Below are 13,597 nucleotides of genomic sequence, written 5' to 3'. Positions count from 1 at the left end.
AAAGACACGAGGGCTGTATTTCAGATTCAAATTTCAAGAGCTTATTCCAGTTCTTAAGATTAAGAATCAGTTTATTTAATCTGATCTAAAAATAGATTTCTGGTATTGTAGTCTGTGTACTTATGCAACATATTTATACTAGTGTTGAATCAAACAGTGAAAATCAAGAAAGTAATAGTTAAGAGCAACCCTACGGCTAAACCCTCCAAGTGAATATTGAGACAATTGTGTAAAATGCATTTTAGGTTAAATGAGCACATTTTAGAAATTAGTTGATGAATTAAGAATAAAATATAACAAGACATAAACACAAAACACATAAAAACAGTATTTGTCAAATTTCATCTTATACTAGAAGTTATAATTTAATATCATGAGTCAAAGGGCCGGATTTATCAAGATCCAATTTTGCGTGCAGTAATTTGCGCTGGCAAACTGGAATTTTGCGCGAGGGGCTGAACCATGGTTTGCGGGTGATTTAACAAGAGCGATTGCGTAACTGGTGGCAGGTGCAAAACTGTTGGAGACACCCTATTTAAATGATGGTTTTGCGCGTTTTGTGGTTTGCGGCAAAGTAGTTTGTTGTTTGTGCAAACTAGCCTAGTGCATTAAGAAATTTTAATCTTACAGTGACACCCCCACCCCCTCCAAAAAAATAAAATATATATATATATATACACACTTTGGCAACCTTTATTCCCTAAGGTGGTATGTGGCTGAATTTCTACTTCACTGCAGTAAAAAAAAAACAAATCAAAAAAACGCATCCCCGCAGCATTGGCATGTTGCTCCACAGGCGCAAGGATGAGGTCGGGATTCTCCGTTAGGGCGTCAGGGCGACATGGCATTTAAAACGTCGGACACTTCTGAAAAACGAGATTGGGAGATCCCAGATGCAAAAAAGTGCAATGTTGCAAGGAGTTTTGTGATATCTGGTATTGCGTGCGTCCTCCTTGTGGCTGGCTCCAAATCCATTCGGAGTTCCCCCAACAGCTCCAAAATGGCAATGCTGGATAAACGATATGTTTTGATGATCGTTTCCTCGTTAATTCCAAAAATATTCACACGGAGTGAAAAAATTCGTTCTCTGCGTCTCCTTGCTTCATTTCGATGTCTCCTTCTTGCGACAATAACCGCTGCCATGTGTGCGCAATTACGCATACAGACCATTTGCACCTTCTTTTGAAACGTGTTAAATATAGAGTCAGATACCGTTAGCAAAATTGCTTTCAGGTTTAATAAATCACTTTGCGAGTGCTAAATTAATATATTTACATGTTCTCCTCCCACAAGACACACTTTTGCGTGTAAACGCCCCATATTGCATATTCATTGCAGAAAAAGTACTAAATGGATAAGAGGCGCTATTTAGCACGTTTTAAAGACCAAATCCTTTTAGCACGCTGTTGATAGTTCAGTTTGTACATCTTTTAGCGTGCGCAGTGAAATAGCTCACGTTTTTATACACGCAAACCTTTGATAGATCCGGCCCAAAATCTCCATATAAATGTTTTTTTTTTTTGTCCATCCTTACCAGTCAGGACTTCCTGTCTTTGACAGGGTTACTCAGATGGATCAGGAAGGTTTCACCCCATCCTCCTTTACTGCCAAGTCAGGACGGCTGTTTCATAATTCTTAAAAGACTGAGGGTTAGACAACAAAGTTCAAGAGAAGATTCAGAGAAATCCTTGTCCAAATTAAATTCCTCGCTTTTACTCCAACTCAAAAACCCGTTCTTGTCGTTTACTCATTGTCTTCCCGGTTATTTGGGACCGGTTAGCAGGGACTGCAGTCTCAGCAGCGTCCCAGCCTTCCTCTCCCCACACACCTCCTCCAGCTCGTCTGGGGGGAGGCCGAGGCTAACTGAGAGACATAGTCCTTCCAGCGTGTCCTGGGTCGTCCCCCTTAACCTCCCGATGGGACATGCCGGGAGCACTTTGAAAGGGAGGCATCCAGGTGAGTGAAAAAAGCTGACCAAACCACCTCAGCTGATTCCTCTCCATGTGGAGAAGTGGCTCTACTCCAAGCCTCTCCCAAATGACCCTCCTCACCCTATCTCTAAGCAGGAGCCTAGCCACCCTGAGGAAAAAACTTCTTTCAGCTGCTTGATATCAGTTTTTCAGACATGGTCCAGATTTCATGACCATAGGTGAAGGTAGGAGGGTAGACCAACAGGTAAATCAGGAGCTTTGCCCTTTTGCTCAACAGACTGGTGCAGCATTACTGTATAGCAGCAGCCGCACCGATCCATCTATTGATCTGCTCCATTCTTCCCTCACTCATGAACAGGACCCAACGATAATTGAACTCCTCCACTTTAGGCAGGGACTCTAACTTACCTTTCTCCAGTCGAGAAGTCAAAAACCAAATAATAAAATCTCAAAGAGCACGCGGCCACTCCCTAAGCTTACAAATTTTACCTTTTCACCGGAGGGTGAATGAAGGGAGATTTATTCTCCTTCATGTAAAAAATGATTCTAGATCATCCGGATGGCTTCCATCAGTTCCAGACTAGTTTGTGAAGCCATCTTTACCACATGGAGCAATGTTTCTACCTGTCTTCTTGAAATTATTGCATGTGAGTCCTTTCATGAAGCATTTCTGTGTCAGGCTAACATTCTTAATGTTTTATTGCATAGTAAAGTACCATTGTAGGTTTTTATATAGCTTCTCTTTTTCTAGCAACCCTATTTTAGTCTCTTTGTCTGGTTTCTTCTTATTCAGCATTTGACCAGCAGTGCATATTAAAGAACATCTCCAAAGTTAGAATATCTCATCAAAGGTTAACATTTTTTAGAGCAAATTTTAAAAAGTAAATCATTTAGATTGATTATACAAAGAGAGCTATTTGTTTTTTGTGATGTTAATTATTCTATGAAGATAATAAAAATTATGTTTTGAATAGAAATGTCTTCTTAAACATATTGTTTGCTTCAACGCCTCAATGAGTTACTGCCTAAATTGCTGCAGGATGGGATGATCGTCTGAGGGGTAACAGAGGCCCTGGTTCCTTTGCTCGCAGCCTTCAGGTCATCTGCATTGTTGGTTCTGGCGTCTTTCATCTTCCTGTTAACAATAACCGCTAAGTTCACAGAAATACCATGGTGACTAAAACAGCTTTGGGAACCTTTGGCAGTGTGAGTCGGACCCAAGTCCAGCTGGAAAAGTTGAATCAGTATCTTCATAATGCGTGTCAGCAAAATGAAAGCATGAAGAGCTCTGGAATCTAAAGCCAGATTGTTGCATCGGTTCTGGACTTCAAAAACACGGTGGACTGGAACCAGCAAATGTCAGCGTACCTTCATCCATTACTGACTGTGGAAACTTCAAACTGGGCTTAAAGTAACATGATCCTGTGCATCTACGCTCTTCCTCCACATTCTTAGACATTGATTTTTAAATGAAATGTTAATTTTTCTTTTTTTTACCTGAAAAGAGGTCTTTTGACCCCCTTATTTCCGGTCCAGTTGAGACACTTCTGATATTGTCGCTTGTTTAAGAGTGGCTTAAAGGTATAGAGGATGACCTTTTATTTCCAGGTGGATCATCAAAATAAGTGGTCCTTTTAATTGTCAATCATTCTGGTGACATGTTTACGTAAGGCCGTCCTACTTGCTCGTCCCCAGCTAGCTATAATTTTTCTGCGTGTGCTCACTTTGTAGGCGTAGATGTGTGGTGAGCTATATTTTCATCCAGTCAAGCTCATCTTTCTCACCGTGGTTCTTTAAAAATGAAGATTTGTAAGAAAAAAGTGTCTAAGAAGTGTATGAGAAGAAGAGAAAGGCCTCAGAAGAAAAAAAAACAAGAGGAGAGTGTTTTTGGGAGATTCTTTCACGCGATGGTGAACTCTGAAAGCACAGGTCGGGCTTCCCACAGATTCCTTGGTTGCAAAGTTTCTACTAACAGCTAAAGTTTGGCTATTTGGACAAATCCATTTGACATCACTGTTAGTCAAAGTTATCTACCTCTATATTTGTAACTTTTGCCTTGTTAGTAGTTATACTGTTTCCACAGATCCTTATTTACCCCACCAACATGTCCACATTTTCACTGCAGCACACATAGATTCTAGCATGTCATGATTTATTTAATGTACCAGTAGTCTTATTTGCAGGGAACTTTTTTAACAAATAAATATGGATTAGATGAGATCCATCCAAGCGACCATCTTATTGCTGAGTCCCTGCACCTCCTCGAGGAGAAATGGGCTGCATGCCCTTGCACAGGATTAACAGGCGTTCACTCTCAGGAGCGGGTACAGGGCTGTGTATGTCCAGTTTGTTTTAAAGTGGAGAGGGCGGTTCTTTTCAAATATTTACATAAATCCTCCGCAATACCCTTAATAAAAAAAATAGATGAAATTTCTATCCAATGTGTAGAAGTTATTGGTCTCAATGCAATAATTCCTGTCTCAATCCTAAAGAAACTCCCATTAATTCTTGAATAGATTGCTCTTGACAATACTTTCAAGGTTGCCATTATCCCTGTTGATAGTGCATTTTTTCCTAACAGAACTCTTTTCCTTTCACTTTCTATGAACATGCATGGAAACAGAACCGTGTAAACAAACAGCTCCTTTAGCAATGACCTGTGGAAGGTTGCATTGATTGTCTTATAGACAACTGTCAAGTCAGCAGTCTTTTACTATAATTGTGAAGTCTTCTGACCCAAACTGAGACACTGCCAGCCTTTTCTGTTAATTAGCTAGTTAACTATCTAGAATGTGACACCATAACATCCTAATATGCAACTTCAATAGGCTTCTAATTTTCTGAGACACTTGGTTTTTATATAATTAAAGGCTTTCTATAATCTGGACACATTTGGTTGCCATTTTATGTGTAAGGGTAAATGCTGCAAGTAGAAAATAAAACAACTGCATATAAGCTCCACATAACAGAACCAATCCAGACCACCGCGGGGAGATAATAATCAATTCACATGGGACCAGACCCTGAGTAAAGACATGAATGGGATGCCTGGAGCGACTTTGTGTTTAAAAATAAGGGATTCCATTTGTACCTAAAAAGTTTTCATTTGTGTTGTGATGTATTCAGTTTATTATTTTGGTCCATTCACATTAACTAGTAGTAATGTCCTTGCTCTGGTACTGTACGTCTTAATATTCATCTCCCCCTAGTGGTCTGAAACATTGACATTATGGGGAGCTAGTTTGCAGCTTTTCTTAGTTTACAGTTATTTTTCTAGGAACAACATTTTTTCTTTGGCATGTTTTTTGTGGGGCTACTCAGTGGCGAAGTGGGTAGCACTGCCGCCTTGTAGCAAGAAGGTTCTAAGAGTCAGGTTTCCTCCCACAGTCTAAAAACATGACTGTTAGGTTAATTGGTTTCTCTAAATTCTCCTTAGGTGTGAGTGTGTGTGTTGATAGTTGTCTGTCCTATTTGTCTCTGTGTTGCCCTGTAATGGACTGATGACCTGTCCAGGGTGGACCCCGTCCCTTGCCCGTAGACAGCTGGAGATAAGCACCAGCACCCCTCGCCACCCCAGCAGCGATAAGCTGACAGAAAATGCATGGATGTATTTTCTGTTCTAGCATTTATGCATTTAAAGTATCTAAAGTAGCCTCCTTTTTGCGTTTGTCAGTGAAGTGTTGCAGTAAGTTAATGCATTTGCACAGTATTTTCACCTCTCTGTGACCATAAAATCAGTACCAAATTTACTATTGCAGTTTTTTTACAATCATGTATTTAAGATGAATAAGAGTTCCTTGACTCAAATTGTTGAGAACACATGCGATAAAAGTAGAGGAAGAAATGTGGCTGGGAACTTTAATGAATTTATCATCTCTGGTTGAGGACTGTCTCTTGTGACAGCTGGTTTTATCGCCTGCTGATTGTGTTATGAAGCTGCTTTAGAGAAATAATAAACTAGATCAAAGCTGTCGTTCATGAAAAAAAACACCCTTTCCTTAGTTTTTTACACTGATAGACACAGATAGATATATAAGATTAATTTCCTTTATAGTTAGATAGATAGATATAGAAAAATAGATTAATATAGATAGATAGATAGATAGATAGATAGATAGATAGATTAATTAGGGGGGCCACATGCCGAAGGCATGGCCCACCTACTACTATTGCACATATTTATTCCGCGTATTATTTTTATAGCTTATAGTTCTCCTCGCCACCGAAACTTCGGCACGTAACTAGTCCCGCACGGTTTGGCGGATCGGGCCCAAAGTTGGCACACGCGTCGGGACCAATGGTGCGATGCGTGCTTGTATAAAACTTTCTCATTAGTCTGACGGTTTGCGAATTATTAGCGAAAACGTCGCAAATAAAATCCCATAGGAAATGAATGGGGAGAGGTAAAAAAAAGCATAAAAAACAGCGGTTCACTGTGTCGCCATACCTTCACCTAGAAAAACTGTTTAAAGCTCAGTTTGTAGATAAATCCTTCGTCTGTTTAAAACTGAAGACGGCATGTTGATAACTGCTACGGTTTTTGTATAATCGGACCTCAAGCGCCACAAAGTTTTAGCAAAATCCACCCTTCTAGAGTGGAGCAACTGAAAAGCTAGAGTGTGAGGCAGCCGTTTTTTTAAGACCCAAAAACATTTTAAACTTGCCCTCACGGCCACATTTTTATAGCTAGAGTCACCATTTTTGGTCAGTTTGTAGACTGAAACCTCTGGACCCACACAATGTCTTCGGAATTACGGTAGGATTAATACTTTTCCTTAAAAACCCTCCAGACCGACCTAAAGTCGATCAAAATCAGAGCCGTTTTTCATTGGTTTTGGAGCAGAAGAGGGGAGCAAAACGAATGACATTATGTGTTTTCAACTTGTCATAAATATTTTTCTGAATGACACACATACACCAAAGTTGGCATAGTTGGAGTCGAAGGATGGCTGACGCTCACGGTGAAAATTTTTTTTGAATAACTCATACGGTTTTTGCTCAGCAGTCGTTTGTTCGGAGGCTGTTTTAAGCACTTGAAAGCTGGGTGACAGTGAGCTGCTGCAGCTAGCTCAATTAGAAGCTCAGCTGTGATGAAACGTTTTTTTCTTTTTCTTTCTCTTCCCATTCAGGTTGTAGATGACCTACAGCCATGAAAGTTACTCCAATTGAAGACAAGATATAGCTGTCGCTTAGATAAAAAGAATTTTTCAGATATCATTTATGGTTTTTACTCAGCAGTCGTTTGTTCGGAGGGGTGCTTTAGCAGCAAAAAGATGAGTGAGAGGAGCTGCTGCAGTTAAAACAAAGGGAGGAGCAGGTGGGATCAGCCATTTTGTTTGTGCTTCGTTTTGGGTTGTGAAAGACCTACAGACATGAAGGTTATCCCAGTCTGAGACAAAGGATAGATGTTGCTTTCACTGAAAGAATTTTTCAAATACCTTTTACGGTTTTTGCTCAGCAGTCGTTTGTTTGGAGGGTAAGCACCTGGAAGCTAGCTGACAGTTAGCTTCTGCAGCAGCCTGCTACAGTGCAGCTGCTGAACTCTTAGTGTGAGGCAGCCATTTTTTTTAAGATAAAACATTTTAACTCGCCCTCACGGCCACATATTTGGAGCTACAGTCACCATTTTTGGTCAGTTTGTAGACTGAAACCTCTGGACTCACACAATGTCTTCGGAATTACGGTAGGATTAATACTTTTCCTTAAAAACGCTCCAGACCGACCTAGTGTCGATGAAAATCAGCCGTTTTTCATTGGTTTTGGAGCAGAAGAGGGGAGAAAAACGAACATCACTATGTGTTTTCAACTCGTCATAAATATTGTTCTGAAAGACACACATACACCAAAGTTGGCATAGTTGGAGTCGAAGGATTGCTGATGCTCATGGTGAAGAAATTTTTTGAATAACTCATACGGTTTTTGCTAAGCAGTCGTTTGTTCGGAGCTGTTCCTCCCATTCAAAAAAGCCTGAGAGCGAAGGGACGATAGTGCTGCGCTTTTCTCTCTGTCACTGACAGGCTCGTTAAGCGTTGTCAAGGTAACCGTGCTTCAAACAGATTTTACCTCTGCTGTTTTAAACAGCACATATTAATCTAATGGAGGGTGAAAGCACTGATTTAACATTGGGAAATTGATACTATATGACTGCTGTCCATGACACTTCCCTTGCCACTCAACACTGATAGACTTTCAAAATAAGACTCCAGGGACCCTACAAAATAAAAGCCTCTACATTTTTTACATATATTTATTGCCCTATATGGCTCAACATTATGACCCAAACTCAACCCCATTTTAGAGAATAGACTCTAGGAGACTGTTTAAAACACACCCTATGGCAAATTTCAAAATAAAAGCCTCCCATTTCATCTTCATCTACTGCCCTAATAACATGGAAAAAAGAGTGATTTAACGATTGGAAAGTCATCAACTATCATTGCTGGGTCTGAACATTTTCTCTAAACACAACTCTGTTGGACTTTCAAAATAAGACTCCAGGGACCCTACAAAATAAAAGCCTCTAGATTATACTAATGCAATAATTGATGCAAATGGCTCAACATTATGACCCAAACTCTTCCAGGTTGTTTTTATTAGACTCTAGTGACCTTTTCAAAACACACCCCAGAGCAAATTTCACAATAAAAGTCTCCCATTTACTCTGTAATACAGCAGCTATTCACCTAATAACATGGAAAACCAGTGATTTAACATTTGGAAATGGATTCTACATCACTGCTGGGCATGACCCATCTTTTGATACACATCCATGATAGACTTTCCAAATAACACTACAGGGACTCTACAGAATAAAAGCCTCTTCCTTATACACACTCATACATTCTGGCATATTGCTCATAGCCATTTGTAATTTCATCATTGCAATGGCTCTGAGCATGCGGGCGGAGCCCGCCATTGGTGATTTCATCACTGCAATGGCTCTTAGAAGGCGGGCGAAGCCCGCCAATGGTGATTTCATCACTGCAATGGCTCTTAGCAGGCGGGCGGAGCCCGCCATTGGTGATTTTTTTCATCCCTGCAAGGGCTCCTAGCAGGCGGGCGGAGCCCGCCAACTGCGCTTTACCCACTGCGGTTCAATATGGACAACCCATATTACCCTTGTGCATCATATGCTGTGCACGTCTATTTCCCAGATTTCAGCACAAGTGGCACACAGCTCTCTTTGCCCATGACCTAGCCCTCTTTCCTTCCCTCAGCAGCCCTCAAAGGCGTAAGCAGTTGGTCTGGGGAGCCCCAATGTCACTTGCCAGGGCCGTATTGGCCCAGTTACCCAGACGGGCAGTAGGTGGCCCCCCTCAAAATTTCTTTAGAAATTTTCTAGTTTCCTTTGCAGTCATTCATTTGTAAGTTAGCTGCTACTTTAAGATCCAGTTTAGTCAAAGCTTCAGTTGCAAGGTATATAGCTAACCTAAGAATCATTCACAACCCCGGACTTCGGGAACATACAAACGCATTATTTCTAAAATCTAAATTGCTAAAATACCAGGACTTAATAGAATACCAAATTGCAGTATTCATGTTCAAAGTAAGACATAGCCTATTGCCTGGGAAAATCCAAAAGATGTTCTCTGAAAGGGAGGGAGGGTACGATTTAAGGGGAAGCGGAAATTTTAAGACTAATAGATGTAGAACAACAAGAATAAGATTATGTTTAAATCTGAGGAAGTATCTAGGGTACGTAGTGTCGTGTAATGAAAGTCGTGGAAACGTACTCTGCCCATAATGGGTAATGATAGATTTGTGTCTTCAATCTCTAAATAAAAAAACAAGGTTTTCTGAGTTTTATAAGGCAGTATGATGATTCACACAGCTTTTCCTCAAAGTGTTACACAGTGTGAAGTACTGCTTTTATCATTCTGGGGGGATTAAGTTGTGGGGTTAGGGCACATCATCTGGAACCTATCTGAGCCAAATTAAGAGAACAGGGAAAAAAAACAACCTTCAGCGTTTCTACAACAGGAAGGACAGTTTTCTCATCTCAACAATAGATGGCAGTAATGGCACACCAGTCAAAGGATAGACTTGTGACAGGCAATGTAATTAGGCCTGTGTGTAGTGACCCTAAAGAAGGACTGCAGAGAGTGTTTCTGATCAGCTTGGCTTCATCTTACACATACTGAAAATATCCATCATCGCCGGCTAATGTTCCTTTGCAATAGCCAGGATAATTCGTCTGAGGTAAGAGCTTTCTGGTGTTCCTGAGCAATTCTCTGCCTGCAATCAGACTGTTCTTTCCATTTGTGTCAGCCGGGACAAGGAGTTATTAATGTTGCAGAGATTGGCATTCCATTTCCTTTTTTATTAAGTTTATTTCTAGGGGTTGTTGAAAGATGGTGGTCAGAGCTGTTTGAAGGAGTTGTTGAGTGCAACTTAGGCCCACTATGTCAGGAAGCAGGTGCACAATTTGATGGTTTGAGAGGAGGGCAAAACATTTCTAATCAGTGAGACTCCTTGGTTTGAGAAGAGCAGTGCAGCTTAAAGTTACATTTGACTTATTACACTCCTACATAATGTACAGAAAGAGCAAGAGCTGTTCCTTTGGTCTCTGTGGGGCACCTCTTAAAAGCATCTTTAGTCAGTTTGTGAGAAGTCTTGTAAAAATGGTCATATGTTTAATGTTTGTTGCCTCAGAGGCTCTTTGGCAGATCTCGGAAAAGACTCCCTGATTACTGTGTTTCATAGGATTTCACAGTAAAAAAGTGCTTTGATGCATAATGGGGGGTGCACTCTACCGGTCTGTTGTGGTGAAGAGAGAGCTGAGCCAAAAAGCACAGCTCTTCATTTACTCTCCTATGGTCATGAGCTTTGCGTCAGGACCGAAAGGGCGATATCCAGGATACAAGCAGCTGAAATGAATTTTCTCCGTAGTGTGTCTTGGCTCTCCCTTATAGATAGGGTGAGGAGCTCAGTCATCCGGGGAGGACTCAGAGTAGAGCCGCTGCTCCTCCACATCGAGAGGAGCCAGTTGAGGTGGCTCGAGCATCTGGTTAGGATGCTCCTGGAGGTGTCCCTGGTGAGGTGTTCTAGGCACGTCCCACCGGGAGGAGGCCCAGGGGGAGACCCAGAGCATGCTGGAGGGACTATGTTTCTTGGCTGGCCTGGGAACACCTTGGGGTCCCCCCGGAGGAGCTGGCCCAAGTGGCTGGGTAGAGGGATGTCTGGGCCTCCCTACTGAAGCTGCTACCCCAGGACCCTACCTTGCATAAGAGGAAGAAGATGGAACGATGGAAATACTTCTTTAGTAGATTTAACTTTATATCAGTGGCTCTGTAATTTTCTAATAAGTGCCACCATCATGACTGACATTGTAAAAACAGGATTCTCAGAAAAAAAGGTGGAAATTTTAACTGTTACCACCCTGTGATTGTTTTGAAGAATGTGGTTTAATTAACCTACAGTAACAAGTGAGTTTAAAAAAAGGCTATATGGAACAGAAAACTCTGTGGATTTAAAAATCTCACTTTAATTTTTTATGATGTAATTTTCTAATTCCCAGCCCCAAAATGCAATGGTTGCCCTGACTATGGCTGGGCTATTAATTGCATTTGCGATAAAATAGAAATCAAACAAAGTGCAATTTTGAAATTGGTGGAGGCACTCAATTTTTTTCACATTACATTCAACAAGAGTAAGACACAAAAATTCTCCCTTCTGTTCATTAAGTGGCAGTATTACACTTAAAGTGTGTTTGCTGCCACACAGAAGGGGAGGCAGTGTTGCAGCTAGCATGCAGATATATTCAGGATAGTAGAAGTTAGAACCTTTTTGCCCAAAGTTATAGTGAAGTCCTGCAACAATGGACTTTGGACAGGCATGCTTTCAAGGTCATGCATGATCTAGAAATAAGTAAAATCTCTTAAATTAAGTGTATTTACCCTTAATTTAAGTAGGTAAATAGTAATATTGGCCAATGGAATTCGTTTATTTACTCTTCTAAAAAGATAATTAGATAATATGCATTTGAAATAAGACAATGTAATCTTTTCTTTCATATATAAAATGCAAAATGTCTTGTTCCATTTGCAAAGTATCTCACTTGCCTCCTCAATTCAAGAAAAAAGTGCTTATTTTAAGAAAAAATTACGTATTGAGATTTTAATTTTTTTGCAGTGTGACAAAACTGAAAGCCTAGAGTGAAATAAATAAATGCGTAGGCTTAATGCAAAGCAAAAGCAATAAAATCCCAATCGATGTATGGGTTAAAAATAATTTTGTTTTTTATTTAATTTTGTGACAAAGTGGTAAAACTCTACATCTGTTCATCTCTATTACCTTAAACAAGTTCATAACTCATCTAATCTTACTTTATGTTTATTTGTAGTATACAAGTATTGCTTTTGCAATCTTGCTTCATACCTGTTTTTTTAAGCATTCTGTCACATTTTCACCCAAATATGAGCATTTTAAAGCAAACACTATTTTGTAATTACTTCATATTGATCTGTGTTAAAACCACATTTCTGTTAAATGTTATGTTTTTTTCAGCATTTCTTTGTTCACTTTTCATCATTTATCAGCTGTAGAGAATCAGAACAAACCATGGTTCTAATTTAAATAAGTAATGAGTAAAATAGTTCCATTCTATTATAATTATTATAGGTACAAACTAATCTGTCCTTTTTAACCCTAGTCAGATACATAATATACTCCCAGCCAGTTGAAACAGGTATATAGGAATCCACCCAATCCTCACCCCTAGAAAAGAGACAGCTCTGACACAGAAAAGCACCAACATTAAAAAAGTCCTTTAAAGAAAAAACAATGTGACAAACAGCTAAACTACCACCCAGGTTCACGGCTGTCACTGCATTACAGCTAAGTTAATAGTAGGGTCGTCAAAAGTATCGATGTTAAAACGTGTATTGATACTGAAACGTTGGATCCGGATACAATACTCATTTTCAAAAGTATCGATACAGTGCTACCAACAGTGGCACCTAAACAGTCATCTAAAGTGCAGAATAGTGGAAAATGCACTTTCTGAACACAGTGTAATTGATATTTCTGTGCTGAGAATTATTTTTGTTTCTTAACCGGTTTGGCTAGTGTCATTGTTATGTGTGCAAAGCATAGCCAAGTAAGGGAAACTTAATTTTAATTTTGTAAGTTTGTTATGAAGCTTGCTTAATACTGTGCACAGCAAAAAACCTCAAAATGTTGTTCTTATTCTTTATTGTATTTATTTATTTATTGTATTTTGATTATTAATCTAAATATTTCTGTTAAAATTTTGAGTTTTTATCCTTGTGGTATCGAAAATGTTATAGAGTAGCGAATATTTTCCTTAGTATCGGTATCCAGTTGAAAAGTTTAGTATCGTGACAACCCTAGTTAATAGTATTTCTATCTTTTAATGATTGATACCATCATTTCAGTTCTATAATATCCATCCACTGTAGGCTTCTCACCAGTGGTATTTATTCCACAGTTTGAGTGCCGTGGCGCTACTCCTGCTATAAAAAGCCTCTGGCAATAATGCTCACCTAGTTTGAAATGTAAAATACCTTCATGTTGCAGCTCAGCATATTTTACAAAGAAAATGTGACAACAGGAGCTTCTTTTTCTTTCAATTTCAGCAGTGACATCAGAACGATGCATCTATTAAGAGGTTGTCTCATGCTTTCTCTCCTCCTCTAGTCATGTTT

Source organism: Cyprinodon tularosa, unplaced genomic scaffold (genome assembly GCF_016077235.1).
Source record: "Cyprinodon tularosa strain WSP-4 unplaced genomic scaffold, ASM1607723v1 ctg319, whole genome shotgun sequence".
NCBI lineage: Eukaryota > Metazoa > Chordata > Actinopteri > Cyprinodontiformes > Cyprinodontidae > Cyprinodon > Cyprinodon tularosa.
The sequence above is the reverse complement of the archived record's forward strand: the minus strand, read 5'-3'. Positions refer to the sequence as shown.